Below are 23,709 nucleotides of genomic sequence, written 5' to 3' on the forward strand. Positions count from 1 at the left end.
AGAAAACGAGACTCCAAGCCTTCTCAGGCATGGCACCTAAGATCTGGAACTCTCTCCAACCAGAAATTCACAGAATCTCCTACACGGCGGCGTTTAAACATGAAGTAAAAACAATCCTAATGAACAAGTTCCTGCCTTAATTGAGTATGGTACAAAAGGGGGTGGTGATGGACGGATCGTCTGAACTAATCAAACACCGTTCTTTAGCCCACTCTGCCACCCCAGTTCAAACATGGCCATATGCAAATCAGTCTGACCCTGTGCCTCATGGGAACAGTCCAGCCCAAACTGCCAAGCCATGCCTTCCCTGGACCGGAAACAAGCTTCCGAGGACCGGTTTCTGGCATTCCAGCCGTCTTCAGCCCGGCTTGCTTGAATCCAGTGGCAAAGTGAGCAAGGGACTCACGTCTGAGCATACCCTGCCACACTTATGGCGGCCAAAGCGGTACAAAAGGGGGTGGTGATGGACGGAGCATCTGAACCAATCAAACACTCACACCCAGTCAAAAGATCCGGGTTTAATCCATCACCGTTCTTTAGCCCACTCTGCCACCCCAGTTCAAACATGGCCATATGCAAATCAGTCTGACCCTGTGCCTCATGGGAACAGTCCAGCCCGAACTGCCAAGCCATGCCTTCCCTGGACCGGAAACAAGCTTCCGAGGACCGGTTTCTGGCATTCCAGCCGTCTTCAGCCCGGCTTGCTTGAATCCAGTGGTAAAGTGAGCAAGGGACTCACGTCTGAGCATACCCTGCCACACTTATGGCGGCCAAAGCGGTACAAAAGGGGGTGGTGATGGACGGAGCATCTGAACCAATCAAACACTCACACCCAGTCAAAAGATCCGGGTTTAATCCATCACCGTTCTTTAGCCCACTCTGCCACCCCAGTTCAAACATGGCCATATGCAAATCAGTCTGACCCTGTGCCTCATGGGAACAGTCCAGCCCGAACTGCCAAGCCATGCCTTCCCTGGACCGGAAACAAGCTTCCGAGGACCGGTTTCTGGCATTCCAGCCGTCTTCAGCCCGGCTTGCTTGAATCCAGTGGCAAAGTGAGCAAGGGACTCACGTCTGAGCATACCCTGCCACACTTATGGCGGCCAAAGCGGTACAAAAGGGGGTGGTGATGGACGGAGCATCTGAACCAATCAAACACTCACACCCAGTCAAAAGATCCGGGTTTAATCCATCACCGTTCTTTAGCCCACTCTGCCACCCCAGTTCAAACATGGCCATATGCAAATCAGTCTGACCCTGTGCCTCATGGGAACAGTCCAGCCCAAACTGCCAAGCCATGCCTTCCCTGGACCGGAAACAAGCTTCCGAGGACCGGTTTCTGGCATTCCAGCCGTCTTCAGCCCGGCTTGCTTGAATCCAGTGGCAAAGTGAGCAAGGGACTCACGTCTGAGCATAACCTGCCACACTTATGGCGGCCAAAGCGGTACAAAAGGGGGTGGTGATGGACGGAGCATCTGAACCAATCAAACACTCACACCCAGTCAAAAGATCTGGGTTTAATCCATCACCGTTCTTTAGCCCACTCTGCCACCCCAGTTCAAACATGGCCATATGCAAATCAGTCTGACCCTGTGCCTCATGGGAACAGTCCAGCCCGAACTGCCAAGCCATGGCTTCCCTGGTCCGGAAACAAGCTTCCGAGGACCGGTTTCTGGCATTCCAGCCGTCTTCAGCCCGGCTTGCTTGAATCCAGTGGCAAAGTGAGCAAGGGACTCACGTCTGAGCATACCCTGCCACACTTATGGCGGCCAAAGCGGTACAAAAGGGGGTGGTGATGGACGGAGCATCTGAACCAATCAAACACTCACACCCAGTCAAAAGATCCGGGTTTAATCCATCACCGTTCTTTAGCCCACTCTGCCACCCCAGTTCAAACATGGCCATATGCAAATCAGTCTGACCCTGTGCCTCATGGGAACAGTCCAGCCCGAACTGCCAAGGCATGCCTTCCCTGGACCGGAAACAAGCTTCCGAGGACCGGTTTCTGGCATTCCAGCCGTCTTCAGCCCGGCTTGCTTGAATCCAGTGGTAAAGTGAGCAAGGGACTGACGTCTGAGCATACCCTGCCACACTTATGGCGGCCAAAGCGGTACAAAAGGGGGTGGTGATGGACGGAGCATCTGAACCAATCAAACACTCACACCCAGTCAAAAGATCCGGGTTTAATCCATCACCGTTCTTTAGCCCACTCTGCCACCCCAGTTCAAACATGGCCATATGCAAATCAGTCTGACCCTGTGCCTCATGGGAACAGTCCAGCCCGAACTGCCAAGCCATGCCTTCCCTGGACCGGAAACAAGCTTCAGAGGACCGGTTTCTGGCATTCCAGCCGTCTTCAGCCCGGCTTGCTTGAATCCAGTGGCAAAGTGAGCAAGGGACTCACGTCTGAGCATACCCTGCCACACTTATGGCGGCCAAAGCGGTACAAAAGGGGGTGGTGATGGACGGAGCATCTGAACCAATCAAACACTCACACCCAGTCAAAAGATCCGGGTTTAATCCATCACCGTTCTTTAGCCCACTCTGCCACCCCAGTTCAAACATGGCCATATGCAAATCAGTCTGACCCTGTGCCTCATGGGAACAGTCCAGCCCGAACTACCAAGCCATGCCTTCCCTGGACCGGAAACAAGCTTCCGAGGACCGGTTTCTGGCATTCCAGCCGTCTCAGCCCGGCTTGCTTGAATCCAGTGGCAAAGTGAGCAAGGGACTCACGTCTGAGCATACCCTGCCACACTTATGGCGGCCAAAGCGGTACAAAAGGGGGTGGTGATGGACGGAGCATCTGAACCAATCAAACACTCACACCCAGTCAAAAGATCTGGGTTTAATCCATCACCGTTCTTTAGCCCACTCTGCCACCCCAGTTCACACATGGCCATATGCAAATCAGTCTGACCCTGTGCCTCATGGGAACAGTCCAGCCCAAACTGCCAAGCCATGGCTTCGCTGGTCCGGAAACAAGCTTCCGAGGACCGGTTTCTGGCATTCCAGCCGTCTTCAGCCCGGCTTGCTTGAATCCAGTGGCAAAGTGAGCAAGGGACTCACGTCTGAGCATACCCTGCCACACTTATGGCGGCCAAAGCGGTACAAAAGGGGGTGGTGATGGACGGAGCATCTGAACCAATCAAACACTCACACCCAGTCAAAAGATCCGGGTTTAATCCATCACCGTTCTTTAGCCCACTCTGCCACCCCAGTTCAAACATGGCCATATGCAAATCAGTCTGACCCTGTGCCTCATGGGAACAGTCCAGCCCGAACTGCCAAACCATGCCTTCCCTGGACCGGAAACAAGCTTCCGAGGACCGGTTTCTGGCATTCCAGCCGTCTTCAGCCCGGCTTGCTTGAATCCAGTGGCAAAGTGAGCAAGGGACTCACGTCTGAGCATACCCTGCCACACTTATGGCGGCCAAAGCGGTACAAAAAGGGGTGGTGATGGACGGAGCATCTGAACCAATCAAACACTCACACCCAGTCAAAGGATGCTTGTTTCCGGTCCAGGGAAGACATGGCTTGACAGTTCGGGCTGCACTGTTCCCATGAGGCACAGGGTCAGACTGATTTGCATATAGCCATGTCTGAACTGGGGTGGCTGAGTGAACTAAAGAATTGTGATGGATTAAACCCAGATCAGTTGACTGGGGGTGAGTGTTTGATTTGTTCAAACGCTCCGTCCATCATCCCCTTTTGTATCGCTTTGTTCGCCCTAAGTGTGGCAGGGTATGCTCAGACGTGAGTCCCTTGTTCACTTGGCCACTGGATTCAAGATAGCCTGGCAGATGAGGATTATGAATCCGAAACCGGTCCCAGGATGCTTGTTTCCGGTCCAGGGAATACATGGCTTGGCAGTTCGGGCTGCACTGTTCCCATGAGGCACAGGGTCAGACTGATTTGCATATAGCCATGTCTGAACTGGGGTGGCTGAGTGAACTAAAGAATGGTGATGGATTAAACCCAGATCAGTTGACTGGGGGTGAGTGTTTGATTTGTTCAAACGCCTCGTCCATCATCCCCTTTTGTATCGCTTTGTTCGCCCTAAGTGTGGCAGGGTATGCTCAGACGTGAGTCCCTTGTTCACTTGGCCACTGGATTTAAGATAGCCTGGCTGATGAGGATTATGAATCCGAAACCGGTCCCAGGATGCTTGTTTCCGGTCCAGGGAAGACATGGCTTGGCAGTTCGGGCTGCACTGTTCCCATGAGGCACAGGGTCAGACTGATTTGCATATAGCCATGTCTGAACTGGGGTGGCTGAGTGAACTAAAGAATGGTGATGGATTAAACCCAGATCAGTTGACTGAGGGTGAGTGTTTGATTTGTTCAAACGCTCCGTCCATCATCCCCTTTTGTATCGCTTTGTTCGCCCTAAGTGTGGCAGGGTATGCTCAGACGTGAGTCCCTTGTTCACTTGGCCACTGGATTCAAGATAGCCTGGCTGATGAGGATTATGAATCCGAAACCGGTCCCAGGATGCTTGTTTCCGGTCCAGGGAAGACATGGCTTGGCAGTTCGGGCTGCACTGTTCCCATGAGGCACAGGGTCAGACTGATTTGCATATAGCCATGTCTGAACTGGGGTGGCTGAGTGAACTAAAGAATGGTGATGGATTAAACCCAGATCAGTTGACTGGGGGTGAGTGTTTGATTTGTTCAAACGCTCCGTCCATCATCCCCTTTTGTATCGCTTTGTTCGCCCTAAGTGTGGCAGGGTATGCTCAGACGTGAGTCCCTTGTTCACTTGGCCACTGGATTCAAGATAGCCTGGCTGATGAGGATTATGAATCCGAAACCGGTCCCAGGATGCTTGTTTCCGGTCCAGGGAAGACATGGCTTGGCAGTTTGCTGCACTGTTCCCATGAGGCACAGGGTCAGACTGATTTGCATATAGCCATGTCTGAACTGGGGTGGCTGAGTGAACTAAAGAATGGTGATGGATTAAACCCAGATCAGTTGACTGGGGGTGAGTGTTTGATTTGTTCAAACGCTCCGTCCATCATCCCCTTTTGTATCGCTTTGTTCGCCCTAAGTGTGGCAGGGTATGCTCAGACGTGAGTCCCGTGTTCACTTGGCCACTGGATTCAAGATAGCCTGGCTGATGAGGATTATGAATCTGAAACCGGTCCCAGGATGCTTGTTTCCGGTCCAGGGAAGACATGGCTTGGCAGTTCGGGCTGCACTGTTCCCATGAGGCACAGGGTCAGACTGATTTGCATATAGCCATGTCTGAACTGGGGTGGCTGAGTGAACTAAAGAATGGTGATGGATTAAACCCAGATCAGTTGACTGGGGGTGAGTGTTTGATTTGTTCAAACGCTCCGTCCATCCTCCCCTTTTTTATCGCTTTGTTCGCCCTAAGTGTGGCAGGGTATGCTCAGACGTGAGTCCCTTGTTCACTTGGCCACTGGATTCAAGATAGCCTGGCTGACCGGTCCCAGGATGCTTGTTTCCGGTCCAGGGAAGACATGGCTTGGCAGTTCGGGCTGCACTGTTCCCATGAGGCACAGGGTCAGACTGATTTGCATATAGCCATGTCTGAACTGGGGTGGCTGAGTGAACTAAAGAATGGTGATGGATTAAACCCAGATCAGTTGACTGGGGGTGAGTGTTTGATTTGTTCAAACGCTCCGTCCATCATCCCCTTTTGTATCGCTTAATTGAGTATGGTTCATCTGTTGTCGAAATGTCCCTTTTGGTTGTTTTCCTAACAATTGTATTGTCTGTGACTCTTGGCCTTACCTATTAAGTAATGTTTTGCCGTACCGTATTAAGGTATTTTCTGCTAGCATTTATGTACAATGTTATTAACTCATCATGTTAGCCCTCTTACCTCAATGTTCCCTTAATTTGTCCCCCAACCCACTACTGTGATGCGCTTTGATACCCTCTGGGGTCTTGTTCGTGCTACACAAAACGTTTAAAATAAATAAAATATTATGATGCAGGGTTTAAGTACCCTTCAGGGCCTGGGGCTTTCCTGTTTGCGTATTTTTCTATTGCAGAAATTACCTCTTCTAGGAGTGCTTATTTTAATGACACAGGCGATGAAAAATATGTTCACCTAGGGATGTGGCCACTCGTTCATTATTTGGATTGAAAATGCTTAAGAAATAGTTGAAGGATGAACTAATCTCCCTATATGCAGATGATATTTTACTCTACATATCCAGCCCTTACACGACACTCCCCCTCATATTTAACATGGTTAAGGAATATGGTAGACAGGTGGGGTACAACCTTAACTGGGGGAAGTTAAACCTATACCCAATCGCCGGTCAGTAGACACACACTTCATACCGGAACATCTTTCCATTACCGAAGATGGCTTTTAAAACCTAGGACTATATATTTCCACTAACGTGACAGACTGCCTCGCTCATAACATCCAGCGAGTTCTTGTGGAATTTAGCGAGGATGTAGCAAGGTGGCGACACCTCCCCTTGACACTACTCGTGTATAAAATGATAACGCTACCTAAGTTACTCTACATCCTTCAAAACAGATACTGCAAAATTCCGGAGGCGATTTTTCAGGTGATAAACAATGAAGTCCGCACACTATTATCGGAGGGAGAACACCCCCCCGAGTAGCACTGCAAACGCTGCAACGCAGCCAGTACAATGGGGGAATCGCGTTACCGGATATCCAGGCATAACATAAAGCGGTGCACCTAACAGTAATTAACGAATGGGGGCATGCGCCCATGGACACTCCCACATACGCCCTAGGGAGGCACCAATTTCAAAGACACTCTTATCTGCACTACATATATGGGGGCTATGGGGTGAGGGGCTTGTTGCCAGCAACACAGAGAGTGATTGAAGCGTGGAAAGAGATGGAACGGCAGATGACATGGGGAAAAAGGTTAACTAGGTCCACACCACTGTGGGAAGGTAAGAGACTGCCAGAACTAGCGAAGCTGCGGGGTTTAAAGGATGGGACACAATTGGGATCACGACACTGGGAGATATAATAATGTAAGGCAACTTGATAACCTTTGCAGATCTCCAGGCTGAATACTGCCTGTCAGATAAACAACATTATAAATACATCCAGCTCCGACACGCTTGGAGAATGCAAAAATCCGGCATCATTGATATTCCTGAATATGCACCGTTAGAAGGCCGGTTGCTACAAGAGGAGATACCTGAAAAGGCAGTGTCCTGGACGTACAAGACCCTGATAAATAATATGCCAGACAACTTATTAACACTTAGAAGTAAATGGGAAGACATTACATGCACTATGGAAGATAAAGACTAGGAGGCTGCCTTGTTGCATCCCAGAAAGGTGGTGATCAAGCTTAGGCTACGACAGTTCAAAGTACTACACAGAGTATATTATGGCAGGGTAAGACTCCATGCGATGGGCAGTTCAGAGACACCAGACTGCCTGCCACTGCACTGTAAAAAGGAGCGAGGCTCCTATATACATACCCTAATGGAATGCCAACTAGTACGTAGTTACTGGTTACGGATAATACAAGAATTGAATAATATACTAGAAACGTAGATTCCAATGGATCCAAAATACGTTCTCCTAGGCATACACAAAGACATCGACATGCCCAGATAAAAAATTTAGGACTTATAGGGCAAAGCGGGATGTAGCCAGGTACTGAGAGAGCAGAACTCCTCACCATGAAAGAGTGGCGGCTGGTATGGATATGTACATGGGGGCAGAAAAAATGTATATAAAGCTAGAGGGTGCCCTAAGAAGTTCAGGAAAGTCTGTCAGCCATGATTAAGTTACTACAATTTAGAAATTGCGGAATAGGTATTAAGTATCTGATTTCTTTAGGATTACTGGTGCTGTAGTTGATATTAAAACTATTAGTCCTCACTTTCCCTGACCACTGGTCGCTGGGATTGAGGGGTTAATCATACAGACGAAATCTTCAATACTAAAACCTCCGAGCTGCCATGTTTCCTGCAGGCATATCAACTGGGGCTGTATTTCTGTAACTTAGCCATTCTTTGCACACAATTTTATTCTTGATTCCAGCAACAAATGGTGGATTTTCTGTTGTTGTGTATTTCATGCCCGGTCTTAAATACTTGTGATTACTCAGTCCCTGATCAAGCACCTGCTATGTGCCCAAACAGACGATGTTTTTGTCTCCCCCAAAGTTAATTGAGGTGCACACAACATATTGTGAATCGAGTACTGTAGCTTTAAGAAAAGTCAACATCTGTTTCGCATCTGTCCAGGAGACTCCTGCATTTAAATATATTGCTATTGACGGAGCACGGGGGGGGGGGGGGGGGGGGCAAGCTCTTTATTTTAAGCCAATTTCTTGCACTCTGAAAGTGAACATACATTCTTATATTTCAAAGTAAAAGTACATTTTGAAAGCTGACATTCATGTCAGTCACCTTCAGGTCTGTCCGCCAGCTGGTTTGTCCCAAAAGGGAAGCTGTGGGGGAGGGAATATGAGAGGTAGGGGTGCCCCTCCAGCTTCTCACATTCCTTTCTGTAACCCTTGCACTTAACTGCCTCTGTTCTTGCAAAGCTACTGTGCACGTTGCGGTTTCCCCAGGTGTCGATAAAAGCATTCTCCCTGAGCCAGACTTCGAAGATTTATAGCTGTGACATCCGTAAAAATGCATCCACTTCTATTCTGCAAAAGAAAAGGGAAAAAGGTCACTCAAAACTCAACCCTTATGCTTTAAAATGTCATACCTATCCGTCGCCCCTCTTTTGTGAAGGACTGTCCAGTTTTTAGGGACCGAAAGTTTTCCATGTAATGCAAGCTTTCTTCTTTGCATTTTTAAAAGGTATTGATGTCATATTTTTTCTGCTGGCCTGGTAGCGCTGAAAACGCACTGAATGGACTCAAGTCACTAAAACAACAGGGACTTTGATTACCATTCTAAACAAGAGTTAAACGATCGACCTCAGAAGCTTGAAAGATTGTGTCAGCCCTGCTAAGATCAGAACTTCTGACTTACAAGGGCAGTAGCGAAGACACTGGCCTGATTTAGAGTTTGGCAGACGGTTACTTGGTCACAAACATGTCGGACATCCTGTCCACCTTACTGCAAGAGCATTATATCCTAATGCACTTGTAATAGGACGATTGGTATGGTTGCCGCGTTTTGAGGACCCTAAATCAGGCCCAATGTCTTCAATTTTAACTTGCAGTCAGTGCTGGAAATGAGGGGGATCCAGCCAAATCGCGGCAGCTATTATTGAGCTGAATCCAAACTGGACGCAGTAAAATATGGTGAGTTTGTCCCAGGATAATTTGCAGACACAGCCTGCTCACCCGCTCCTTCTCTGCTCTCCGTTCTGAGCAGCATGTTGAGTGTGGTGAAGAGGCTTTCGTATTTTCACTTCTAGCCGGGCCCAAAAGAAAGGCCTGATTTAAATGGCCATCAGCCTTCTTTTTGTTCGTCGCATTGGCTGGGAGCAATCAGAACATATAACCGAGATGTGAATGCAATGGAGGGGAGAAACAAAAGCACACTGCTTGTTATCACTTCACAAGCACTTAAGAGAAACACATTCAGGATTTACAAAGTAACACAGTAGTTGGAGTTGTCAGTACTAATAAGATTGTTTAAGTACCCAAAGTTTAGACCTTAGAATAAGCTTAGAATAGTAATAGATTGAGAAAAAACAATAAACCTCTAAACCCATGCCTTGCAGTTTGCATGCAGCTCCTTGATGCCGGTTCATAGCTCACTCTGCTATTTTAGAAATGTTGTTATGCTAGAAAGGCCCTGCAGAACTCTGTGTCACATATGAATGCCTATTTTAGTAGTTAGTCAAAATATGATGGTGAAACAAAAGCATTTGCTTGCACTGGGAGAGGTCTACAAACCCCACATATGTAGAAACCACTTGGTTGGAATTATTTCACTTGTTTTAAGATAGTACATTCATTCTCATTTTTACAAATCTGTCCATAAATGCATTTCCCATTTCATTGCATATAAAAGACAATTTTCCTTCTTTTCTTACTTATGTCTATTTTGTCCTTTTAAATGGTGACAAGGAATTGACAACGAAAAGGTAGTACAGCCAACACGTGTTTTGCGCCTTAATGGTGAGCAGATCGTGGGATTTCTCAAAGCTATAAATAATTGATTGACTAATATAGTGAGAACAGCATTTACATTGTGACTTCATTTGGTGGAGCAACGTGAGGAGCACTCTAGTGTTTCACTGCACACATGTAATGGGCTCTTGATGGCGCCAAAAGATGAAAAACTGGCGAATGAGTGAAAGTCACACACATCTAGATATATATATCAAAGAATACTCTTCGTCTCCGCTTTCCTCGAGGTGGATATGTAGAGCACGGACCACCGAATTCTTGTAAATACCGTTCTGTTTATTTACAGGGTACAAACAAAGTTGGCAGCTTTTAGGACAATTTAAGATTATCTTCGTTTTCACTTTACCATCCCTACATGTGCATGCATTGATTGGTTTCAAGGCCCTGGTTCTTACAGTTTCAGGCAAAGCCCTGGATGGTAACCATATGAAGGGACCATGTTAGTAGGTCTGTGGTGTGAGTGAATATAATTGTTTATGTTGTGTGGCTAAATTCATTCCATCAACCCAGGTCAGTAGAGCTATGTCTGGATGAGAAGGTTCATTATGTAGTTAGGAAGTAGCATGAATTGTTTATAAGAAGATAACTGATTGAAGATGATACTATGATACCCTTGTGCAAGACGTGGAGGCTCCTCCGCTAAGACGGAAGAGCGTTGCCCTACTGCTCTTCAGCAGTGTAAGGAAAAATAAAATGATAATAAGTTAAGGTTATTATAAAAAAAGATTCCTGTTGCTGCAGCGTTGCAGGGTGGGGCTGCTCTGCTGACAGAGCAGGGGAGGAGTGGTTTTCACTCCCTAAGTGTGCATGACTGTAGTAAATACATAAATAAATAACATGAATTACATTGCACGCACTGCAATGCCAAACCCGCGATGCAGCGTGTAATGTAATTCGTTTTATTTATTTATTTAAATACTGAACTCTATTCGGCCTTAATCCAGAGATTACTACCCCCCACCATGGCCCTTCCCCGCCCCGCCCCACCGTCCGCAGCACACCCTGCACGAGCCGCTACTGCGTGGCAACCGCCACTGGTGCAGGGTGAGCCAATATAAGCTTCATCATGTTTCGGGACATGCTAATACGTGCCCATCTATAACTGTTCGAAAACTTTACTGTGTAATATCCTCAATAACTTGATACAAATGTAGTGTGCTAGGCAGCAGCATTATTTGGATTGGCTTCTATTGGTTACTGAGTATAAATTCCTGGGTAGAAGGAACGTGAGTTCATTTACCATAGGGTTAATTTACCATAGAGTTAGTTTACCATAGAGTTCATGTACCATAGGGTTACATTGAAAAATAGTAGAACGTATGAGGAAACCGAAGGTGTGGATAAGGAAATATTATTATTAGGAGATCAGTACCTGTCATTGCATATTACGTGACAGTTCAAGAAATGCCTAAGCATTTTAGACAGTGATACAAGACAACAGGTACCTCTGCCAGGTACTGCTGCCAAGTGCCTGTCTGCTCTCTAAGATACTTTTATCCTGTAAAGTCACAGCAAGTATTAATGTCTTTGTAACCTAAGAGATTGCTCTGCAGATCATGTGTGATTTCTTCAATATGGGTCATAGCTAAGTCAGAGCCTCTGTTCTCTATAATCAGAGCATGTGGTATATGTATGCACCCCAAATTGCATCACTTAAAATGTGTTAGGAGTATCTGGATGCATTTCTGAAATGCCCAATGTTTCCATAAAATATTCCTGAAATATAGCACATGATTTGCTGCACTCAATAAAAGCAAACTTCTAAATATCTACCACCCTATTCTTTCTTATAATGCTTTGGCAGGCATCCATGTGTGCCTTTTATGTCTGTGGCCTTTATGTCAATGAAGTCTTGCAAATTAAAGACCATACTGCCTCCGCAATCTGCATGGGTCAGTGGGCCATGAACATGTGTAAATTCTACCACTTATTATGTCTCAGGCCAGCATATAGAGGAAGTTGAAACTGGAAATAATTTTTGTTAAATATTTGGTTAATGGATTTTAGTAAAGATTAATACAATATCTCTGTTTAGAGTTTAGTGGTATTACCACAAAATGTGGTAATGCCTCTTCACTGAATGGGAACCCCACCAACAAGATAGTGCTAACTCTGAACCTTTCAATGCTCGTTGCCCTTCAAGACATGGCTATTTCCATGGTGGCTCCCAATCCCTTCCCCACACTTCTTGTAAACCATGCTGAATGTCAGATTGCTGTGAAGTAAGGATAGCTCATGTCCCAGTCATAAAGCCATAACGCCATAAAGCCTACTGGTAAAACAGTACATTACTATAACAAGAGTTTGCGCATGCTATTCTTCATTTCACACAAAATCTGTGGTGCTAACTCAACCAATGCTTGCAGTAATGCTAATACTTAGTCAGTGTGTTAACACAAAGAACCTATCTTCTCTAAATGAGTCTTACAAATAGAGCCCCAATGTATGTTTGTATCCAGGGCACACAAACCCTTACGATGGCCATGCTGCATATCATACCAGCTACTCTTTCTCCCCTAAATCACATATTCCCACTTTGGGTGCTTTAGCTGGGTCTCCATGCTCCCTCTTCCTCCCAATGGAGTGTCAGTCATCTGGAGCCTGAAGAACTTGGTAATTTTCGCTCAGGGAATACTTACTAATATAACAAGAACTTGGCACAAGACTCTGAAAATATGAAAAAGACATCTTTATTAAACACAATTAAGTGAGGCTACGTCACCCAACTGCCTTAGCAATTGAATGAGGCAGTCTGCTGAATAGTCTCAGCACAGACCTTTTATACCATTTATTATGCCCTAGGCACACATTTTCTCTTAGAAGTACATTTTTGTTGGTCACTCCCAGGACGTGCACACAAACCACCCACTTTTCAGTTTGTCCAGCCCAAAATTAATCATCAAACAAACCCATAATAAACATTCTTCTTTAGACAAGCTGGACAAGACCCATAATGAAAAGGCCCGCAGCCCACATCATAAATAGACCATAAAGAAGGAACAGAAACAGATAGGAGCAAGATAAAAGGGGTGTGTGCGTGTACAATAAACATTGCAATGTCCTGCTCTTTGATCTCTATCTGACCAGCTGCCTAACAAGGAACTGGCTCAACGAGGTCAGCCTCGGGCAAGGGAGTCAGCTTTCGCCAGGTCATGCAGGAGTCAGCACAAACCCATGTTAGGGTTATGTCCTTAAATACTTGTTCTGCCACAGTGAGGGCCTACTGTAAGGGCAATCCACAAAATGGCTGCCGTTCACAAAATGGAAGCCAAGGGTTCAGTACGAAAATGACGATTTCGAGGTGAAATCGTTACTGGAATATGACGAAAATGCTTGTACATAGTGTACTAGCCATTCTCGGTCTTTTGATATAAAAATCGTCATGCTACGACAAAGTTTATTACATGAGTCTAGAATTTTCAGTACCACAGATGCTCCTTTTGCCCTTACATAGGCAATAACCTATACTCACGCTAGTCTGAGTCCAGGTCTATATTTATCAAATCATCAAGATGTTGCTGAAGCATAATCCTATTACTTAGCGACTCTCTCGGGACAGGTCTCCTTACACACGCAGTAGCACAAAGGCCATATATGGCAGGACCAACAATTAGTGATGTTCACTACTAACTGGTGTCGATGCAGAAACTGTACAAAAGGAATTATCAGTAAACTCTGACCTCCTAACTAGTCCATGTTCAGGTAAAATCTGGAAAGAATGCAAAGAAGTAGAAGTAGGGAGAAGACATAGGTTGGGAGGTGGGTACAGATGTGAATTGGGCAGCAAAAACAATCCCACCCATAAAAGACAATGCCATGTTTAAAAAACACTAGAAAACACGTCATTAAGAACATATAGACAAAATAGTGACCGCTATTACAAATGAAATCATAATTTTTCACAACCCTAAGCAAAAGGTAGATCCTAAAATTATCTAGTAACATTGTAGGTTTTCCTATGCATTTTCTGTAATTCATTATATGTTCAAGTGAAACAGTGGTGACCCTCATTAATGCTCTGAGGTGAAAAGGGGATACTCTTTCACAGAAAATGGACTTTATTCTGCTTTTACTAAACAGAATACTACTTTAAAATAATGCCAGCAGAACAATAAAATCATTCTCCTAACATGTAGTCTATACAATCACACGGAAACCTCTTGTGAAACCAACTATGCCCAGAGTCTGTTCAAAAAGCCTCTCTGGCAGACTTCTATTGTCCAATCAAGTCTGCTCCCGTTGTTGCATGGGCCTTTGGATTCAGGCCTCCCATGCTCTTGATGTTCAGTATCTGTTGGAGTGCCCTCCTGGCAAACACTCATAGCTCATTCACAAAGTCTCAATGTCTCAAGGCAGTGCACCGTATCTCTCCTCTGCGGCAGACACTACAGATATTGTGCGCTTCATTGATCAATGGGCACAGATCATCTCGTGCAGACCCGGGACCATTCTCAGACTCCAACACTCATCATTCAGTGTCAGAGGACGCTCAGGCTGCTCTTTCATGGGCACCAGAATGGAGTGCCTTTTGCCGCTCTTGGATCCTCCGGTGCACTGCACTTCCGTTGAAGCAAGGGAAAAAGGGGTACGTGGCCAAAACTCAGGCTAAGGGGCTCAAGGGACTGCACACTGTCAGAGGTTAACCAGCACATAACAGGCACTATTTTGCACTGAAATCTCAAGGGACTGCACACTGTCAGAGGTTAACCAGCACATAACAGGTGCTCTTTTGCACTGAAATCTCAAGGGACTGTGGCAAAACCAGCTCCTTCTTCTTGATGTTGAACGCCTTCTGATGAAGCAAGTGCAATGCTTTAAACAGTTCATTGTACAACAAGGGGACTGCAAACAGGTGGCCTACGATCTTCAAAGGAGTGGCCACACGCCATGGGACAATTCTGCGTTGAAATACACTGTCATTCTCCAAGGCAATACAAAAACAAAGGCAATAGGCAAACAGTGCCTCTAGGCTCTTCAATTGGGTTTCCGTGTGAGAGCATATCTTTCATCATCATAGCGACATGGGAATTCTATCTGAATGGATGTCCTCACACATAGTGGCATCGTCTAATTGGGTTAACACATTTTATCTCAATTATTACATATAAGTGTTCCTAAAATCCTCATCTAGAACATCTTAAAAGCGGCATCACATACATATTATCATAATAATTGTGCATCAGGTGGGACTATGCAATACAAAAGCTAATTATCAAGATGTGGAAACAAAAGACAAGAACTAGAGAGTCCTGGTATTTCCATTATTTATAATACATCTGGTCCATCAAAAATTAAAGCAGTAAAAAGGAACTAAAAACCAATTTTAGAATAGGCATTGAATTAAAAAAACTTAATGTGTCTCCTATTGAGGTGGAAAGTTTATCTTACTATAGTATTGAGTCAGTTAATCAGTCCTAACAGTCCTAACAGTCAGACTGGAAAAACATCAGAATAGGCCTAAAGAAAATTCTTAGAAATCAGTCTAGTTATGCAACAGGGAATTATACATAAAATGGGGGTCCATGGTACATTACTGCAATCTGAAAGTGCGAACCTGAACACACTAATAATAAATAAAAGTTGACTGGTGAAAGGAATACGGAAAAGAGAATAGGACACAGCTAAAATCCCCAATAACTACGCCTGGTGTGCTTGGGTGATAGTCAGGCATGTGACAAAAAATGAAACCTGGTTTCTTTTATGGTCCAGAGCCATAGGAAGGCCACTTAGGAAGCAGAATAAAAGTGACTAATGTGATATAGAAATTAGGTCACCATGTACATGAGTCACAAATCTATAATTTGTCCTTACGTCCAATCAGGATATATAATTTTAGGGCTGCCTGTTCCTTACAGAAAAGGGCAGTATCGTGACTACCAATGACACAATTTGCTGTTTATTTTTCTTCAATACTTATAGCCAAATTTGACATACACTGGTGAAGTGTTGTCTGTCTGGTTCACAATATGAAAAAAGGAAAAATCATATCTGTGAATTTTAGTATCAGCGAAAATTTTACCCAACTGTTGACAGCGACACGTATCGTCATACATGTCACAACAACACGGGTAAATTTGTAATAATTTCTTAAGCAGCAACGTACAACATAAAACATGCAAAAACGCACAAAACGGACGTCAAGCCATCAGATATACTCGCTGTAAAACGTAGCATATATAAATGAGCGGTGACGCATAATACCGTGTAAGGATACCCTCCTGTTTGACAGTAGATCACCAATAGTTAGTATCTGCTGTCAAATACAACTTTTGAACACATAGAACCAGGAAGACCAATTCATGATAGAACAAAATACACAAACATGAAAAACGCATGGACATTTCTTTTCAAAGGAGTTGCGCAAAAAAATAAATCTCATTTCAACCAACCAAACTCACGTGTCTTGAGCCCCCAGAGCAATCCATGAATGATCTGTGAGCAGAAACGAAAAGGAAGAAAAAAAAAAAATACACAGCACACAAAAGAGAGACATATACAATATGTATAGATAATACATATAATAAAACAGACATCAATTGTAACTTTTAAGCAGAAGACAAAACATGATACATATTAACAAACACAAAAATAAATTTCCATTACTTAACTGTTACCATCTTGTCAGTCACCTTGCAACATGAAGCCTTTTTAACTTTTAGAGGTAAAATCCTTTTCCTGACACCTAAAATGAGCCTTGTGCCACCATCTCCATGATAAAAAAAAACTTCTTACTTGGCAAATCGTTCTTACTTATTCATGTAGGCTTCAAAATTTTAGTAAAAGGCTGCATACTATTTTTTGTCTAAGACTTAATGCAACACTTCGTTTTCTGTCAAATTAAAAACGACTAGCAGACATTATTTTTTTTAGAGCAGAAATACAAATGTCATGATGGGACTTTTAAAGAAACCTTTCAAGAAACCTTTTTTTTTTCATTTCCCTTTGGAATTAAGTCTTTAACTTTAAACCAGAAATTCCACCTTTCAGAGGCCTGTTTAGCAATGTTATTCTGCATTTCACAGAGACAAGGCTTGAATTTAAAAGGTCACAATGCCAACATGACAGAGACAGAAGGCCTACTACATTTACTGTGAAGGGTTCACACATACCAGTTTTTAGAACAAATGTTTGCTACCACCCTATACAATGGTACTCATTTTATCAACCTAACATTGATGAACGTCTGAAATGGGCCCCGCTAAATTTAGAACCTTCAACCCTGATATTAAACACAAACCTCTGCACCGGGCACATTGGCTCGCCAAGCTATGAAAAACAACCTAACAACCCACAAGTTTGTATTATGCACAAATGTATGCATTTACTGAAAGCCAGAGACACTTTCAATCTATGGTAAATGACAAGAATCTGTGTTAAAAAACTATTTAACTCAATTTCGACTTTTATCTTTGGGGTACTTAGAAATAAATATACTATAATTGTTTTACATATTAATCATCCTCAGGATGTTCTTTACACGTTACAGATATTAGACATTAGTCATATCTCATGTAAATCCTTGGAAAAATGAGTTTTGTACGCCTGCGCCAAGTGAAAACCAACATGCAAATTACCTAATTACACCGTAACACATAATTTAAATCAAATTTTAATACTAGGAGGTCATAGTATGAGTATTAACCTTTATAAATATCAAAAAACAATTTTAAAAAGCACTTATTTTTTTTTCTCAAATAATTTTTCCATAATTAATAATTTTTCGTTCAATGAAACCAATTATCTGTTTTTATGATAACTCCACATATAAAGGTAAGCTGCATCCCTTTCCTATCATTTTTAGATGCATTCATTTATGTGCCTACGCACAAAAAGCCTAACTTAAAACATGACATTTTTCGCGCCATTTTTAAAGGACAATCAGTATTTAGCAAAAGAACCAAAAATATACTTTAAAAAATTGCTTAAAGAGAAGAAAACCCCATTTGGAATGTCTTCCAGTGATACAAAGTGAGAACCTTATTTTTGTAACCCTCTAAAGCACTATTCTGAAATGAAAAAAAAATCCAACTGTGCTAAGTCCTGGGCTAAATAAACATTCCAATGCTATTTATGGCCTTCGAAAAACAACATCTGCTGCCTTAACCTCTTCAGTGCTGCGCGAATTTCGCTGCAGTGCTGAAGGGTCATAAATCACATTGACTCATGACGGAAATGTTCCGTCATCAGCACCGGAGCACCGACGCTGATGACGGAACCGTTCCGTCATGAGCATGGAAGGGGTTAAGGCAGGAAAGGCTGAAACCTGAAAGAGTGCTGAAACCTGAGCACGCTTTCAGTTTTACTGAAAACAGACATTTCAAGTTTTTAAAAATGCGCGTGCAAAAAGATGCATTTAAATCTAGCAAGAAAAAATTCACTTTTTTTTTAAAAGTGTTTGCCTTTTTCATGTACTACACATGTAAGTGAAAAAAAATGCTATAAATTTGTTTCGCTACAAAAGACACAATTATTTTTGAGGCCCTTCGTATTCCTAGTGAATGTGAATTTTAACCTATCTATTTTAAGCATTTAACAGTTTGCACATATGCGTTTTTGCTTAGTCTGTAAATTAAATAGCAACACATAGCGATTTTTAGCATGTGACAGAAAATTGCTGGAGTGTTATTTAATTTCTACTTAATATTTAATTAATCTGACATTTTACTTAACAGACTGAAAACATCAAGAAACCTACAAACACATTGAGCGTATTGCAGACATAAAGAGAAAAGATTTAAACGCTCAGGACACACAATACAGCGCTGTAGCTATTACTGAAGTTACACTAATGAGAAAAACCACATAGACATTATAAACACACATTGAACCCACAAATCGACACTCAGGACAAAAATAAAGCCATTTGTAAATACTAGCTAAGTCATATTTACAAGAAACACGTCGCAATAGGGTTCCAAAAGACTGCAAAAAACATAGCCCAACAGACTGCTGTATGTGCATGAAGCCACAATACACTTAATTCACTAGCTTTGGCTGGCAAAACACCAAAAATCGTTTCTCCATTCATAAAATTGCGCAGAACAAAGGATCCTTGTTTTGTATTATGTCATATTTTAATTCCCTGGGGATACAAAATCACCAAGGAAGAAATATGTTTTTAAATCTAAACCTATTTAGATTTCCCCTTTAGGGGAAGCCGGCTAATAAAAACGTATGCAAAGGTGACCAACACAAATCTCCAAATTCGCTAAGATCAGGCATCTTATAGCTCACTAATCTAGCTTCAAACTTCAAGGGGCTATCTCTATCGATACACTCGTAAATATACAAGACCCTCGGTTTTTGAAAATTGCAATATTCAAATAAAACTAAGGACAAATCAAACTAAGAACCAATCAAAATCAAAGAATCAAAGAACAAAGGACTGGGAGCGACCCACTTATACTTAACTCTTACTTTTACTAATCAAAATATTATCCAGATTCTAACTGTCAAGTGCTACATGACCTAATGGTCTTTTTAAGAATACTCACGTCAAAAAGGTTATCAGTCAGGAGTGACATCATGTGGAGGATCGAAAATCAGGAAGGTCAGAAATATACTGGGCCGCAGAATCAAAGAATCTCTAGAATCCCCGTGCACAGAGTACCTTCTTAGTAGACTCTTGTTCTGTCCTCCTCAGTTTATTTCAGTCTCCTGGCACGATCACTCCCACAGAAAGTCACTTCTCTGATGATCCCCGCGTTAGTGCGCCAACTGAAGAACTTGGTAATTTTCGCTCAGGGAATACTTACTAATATAACAAGAACTTGGCACAAGACTCTAAAAATATGAAAAAGACATCTTTATTAAACACAATTAAGTGAGGCTACGTCACCCAACTGCCTTAGCAATTGAATGAGGCAGTCTGCTGAATGGTCTCAGCACAGACCTTTTATACCATTTATTATGCCCTAGGCACACATTTTCTCTTAGAAGTACATTTTTGTTGGTCACTCCCAGGACGTGCACACAAACCCACTTTTCAGTTTGTCCAGCCCAAAATTAATCATCAAACAAACCCATAATAAACATTCTTCTTTAGACAAGCTGGACAAGACCCATAATGAAAAGGCCCGCAGCCCACATCATAAATAGACCATAAAGAAGGAACAGAAACAGATAGGAGCAAGATAAAAGGGGTGTGTGCGTGTACAATAAACATTGCAATGTCCTGCTCTTTGATCTCTATCTGACCAGCTGCCTAACAAGGAACTGGCTCAACGAGGTCAGCCTCGGGCAAGGGAGTCAGCTTTCACCAGGTCATGCAGGAGTCAGCACAAACCCATGTTAAGGTTATGTCCTTAAATGCTTGTTCTGCCACAGTGAGGGCCTACTGTAAGGGCAATCAACAAAATGGCTGCAGTTCACAAAATGGAAGCCAAGGGTTCAGTACAAAATGACGATTTCGAGGTGAAATCGTTACTGGAATATGACGAAAATGCTTGTACATAGTGTACTAGCCATTCTCGGTCTTTTGATATAAAAATCGTCATGCTACGACAAAGTTTATTACACGAGTCCAGAATTTTTAGTACCACAAGCCTTTGCATTTCTTCACCTTTGCTTGCATGTCCATTAGTGCGAACAGCAGAGCAGCTGTAGCATAAGCATTCTCAGGCATGAACAAAGTCCCACTTGTGTGATGGCATTTACTTGTATTTTTGAAGGGGCAACAATGTTGAGCTCTAGTTTTTTACTAGTGAATTACTACCCTGGAGAAACAAATCTGAGCTCTAGTCATCTGTATGGGGCGAAATAGATTCAAGTAAGTCATAGGACAGAACAATACCGTACACACCTAGCAAGGCTCTTGCTCCATCTGGCGCCCTGCTCCTCAGGAGGGCAAGAAGTGAACGAAGAGGAACTGCATTCAGATCTGAGAAAAAGTATGACTTGACTTCATACACACAGAAAAGTTGGGTATGACCCAGTGATGGGTAGGGTCAACCCACTGGTAGCTTAAGGCCCAAAGCGCTCATGTAGGCCAGTCAATGGTTGGCAGCTAACAGAGATAGACCGCAAGCCTACTTGTTAGAATCACTGAAGATCTCCAGGCATTTCAGCAGAAGTGCTGGCAAAAGTTGGTACTCCTTTGGTGAGTAAATGGATAGACAGAGCAGAACATATGCATGTACAGATGTAAGTGATAAAGTGCACATAGCAAGAAAGCACGTCAGCTTTTGAATAAGTGTTATCCCAGGAAGTATTGAGCCACTTGTGCTCGGTTTTTCATGGTAATAGAGCATCCTGCAGGAATGGTCACTAAGATGACAGGCCAAGGTCTGGAGTTTTTACTATTATCTAGTAGTTTGTGTCCTCCCAGTATTCTGGTCACCAACCACTGACATCAGAAGGACTGTGAATAATAGGGCAGGTGCTTGTACATGTCCCTGTGTTTATATTTGGTAAGCTATAATTTTCAGATTTGAGTTTGTCATCCATTTATAACAGCGTTCCCCAGTGTTCCATTTGGAGCTTCTTTCTACTTGCTGACATGTCATCAGGCCTTTTTGCTCTGGAAGATTTAAAGGAACCTAAACATTTTCCAGCACAAGAGTAATTAGTTGTGGTGCAGGAATCACCTTTTTTGAGGTACATTGATCAGTTTTTCCTTATGTAGTTTAATAGTCTTAAGTTTGGTTAACATCTTCTTAGGTATCTTCATAAAAGTTGCATATTATAGTTTTATAATTAACCAAATCTTTTTTGGCACTGGTGGTGCTGTTAATCTTTAGTTAGTTACACACCCACTCACTGATTTGTAGGCATACTTCTGTCTTCTACATAGGACTTACACTTTAAGAAGGAATGTTTTACACAGGTTTTACACAGTTAACAGAGATGGTTTCTCGTGGACGACCACTGCCCAGGTTCTAACTCGAGTTATGGAAGACAGCTATGAGGCAGGATTTGATACTGAGACACCATCGGAGGAGGAGGATGATGGAGCAAAATATGGACAGGATTTTTCAGTCAGCTGAGGTTTTGTTTTTCAGTTTTAAATAGTGTGAAACCGACTTAAAGGTATTTACATGAGAACCAGTTACATTACACAAGGTCACATTCATTTTTTTAGGCAGGGGGAAATTAAGTGATTTATCCAAAATCACAGGATGTTGAGCTGATGCTGAGACTTAAACCTGATTCCCAGTTTCAAGTTCAGAATCTCTAGCTGTAACACCACATCCTCATGACTTGCCTTCCAGTGATTCTGAGGAAAAAAGATCATGGCATCTGTGATGTCCCTTTGCAAGCACAATCTGTGCAGTGGAGAGACAGTGGCAGGATGGCTCAATCGTGAGAGCAGGCAAGGCGCTAAGCACAGAGTGCTCTCTTAGCAGTTCTCCAATTTAGTTCAGCCCCATATTCCCTCATTCACTGCACATATTGGGTGTAAAGACATTACTGCAATTGTCTTGCCTATTAACTACATCCGTCTCTTTATGGATGTTGACTTCCTTAAGGAGATTGTGCACCAAACACATTTACATGCCAAATTCTTTCTGAGAAAGAATGGAAACACTTGTAGGCTTCATTCTAGGGGATGCCAGTGAACTTGGACTTCGCTTGGTAGTTAAAAAATGAGTCTGGGCCTTACAACATAAAAAACCAAGCGTACAAACCTACTGATCTGCTTACAGGTTTTGGGCAATATCCAGCTTTACACCAGTCATCAACAGAGATAGGTTTTTGCACCCTATGCTGCATTTCAATTATAATTCTGCAGCATTACCCCAGGACCATCCAGGCCATGACAGGTTGTTTCAAATTCAGCCTGCTGTGAAAGATCTGTTGAGAAAAACCAAAGGTGGTGATGGACGGAGCGATGATAATACAAACACTCACTCCCAGTCAACTGATCTGGGTTTAATCCATCACCGTTCTTTAGCTCACTCCGCCACCCCAGTTCAGACATGGCCATATGCAAATCAGTCTGACCCTGTGCCTCATGGGAACAGTCCAGCCCGAACTGCCAAGCCATGTCTTCCCTGGACCGGAATCAAGCTTCCCAGGACCGGTTTCTGGCATTACACCGTCTTCAGCCGGCTTGCTTGACTCCAGTGGCAAAGTGAGCAAGGGACTCACGTCTGAGCATACCCTGCCAACTTAGGGCGAACAAAGAAAAAACAAAGGTGGTGATGGACGGAGCGATGATAATACAAACACTCACCCCCAGTCAACTGATCTCGGTTTAATGCATCACCGTTCTTTGGCTCACTCCGCCACCCCAGTTCAGACCTGGCCATATGCAAATCAGTCTGACCCTGTGCCTAATGGGAACAGTCCAGCCCGAACTGCCAAGCCATGTCTTCCCTGGACCGGAATCAAGCTTCCCAGGACCGGTTTCTGGCATTACAGCCATCTTCAGCCGGGCTTGCTTGACTCCAGTGGCAAAGTGAGCAAGGGACTCACGTCTGAGCATACCCTGCCAACTTAGGGCGAACAAAGAAAAACCAAAGGTGGTGATGGACGGAGCGATGATAATACAAACACTCACCCCCAGTCAACTGATCTGGGTTTAATCCATCACCGTTCTTTAGCTCACTCCGCCACCCCAGTTCAGACATGGCCATATGCAAATCAGACTGACCCTGTGCCTCAGCCATATGCAAATCAGACTGAC

The sequence above is a fragment of the Lissotriton helveticus genome, chromosome 5_1 (genome assembly GCF_964261635.1).
Source record: "Lissotriton helveticus chromosome 5_1, aLisHel1.1, whole genome shotgun sequence".
Lineage (NCBI taxonomy): Eukaryota > Metazoa > Chordata > Amphibia > Caudata > Salamandridae > Lissotriton > Lissotriton helveticus.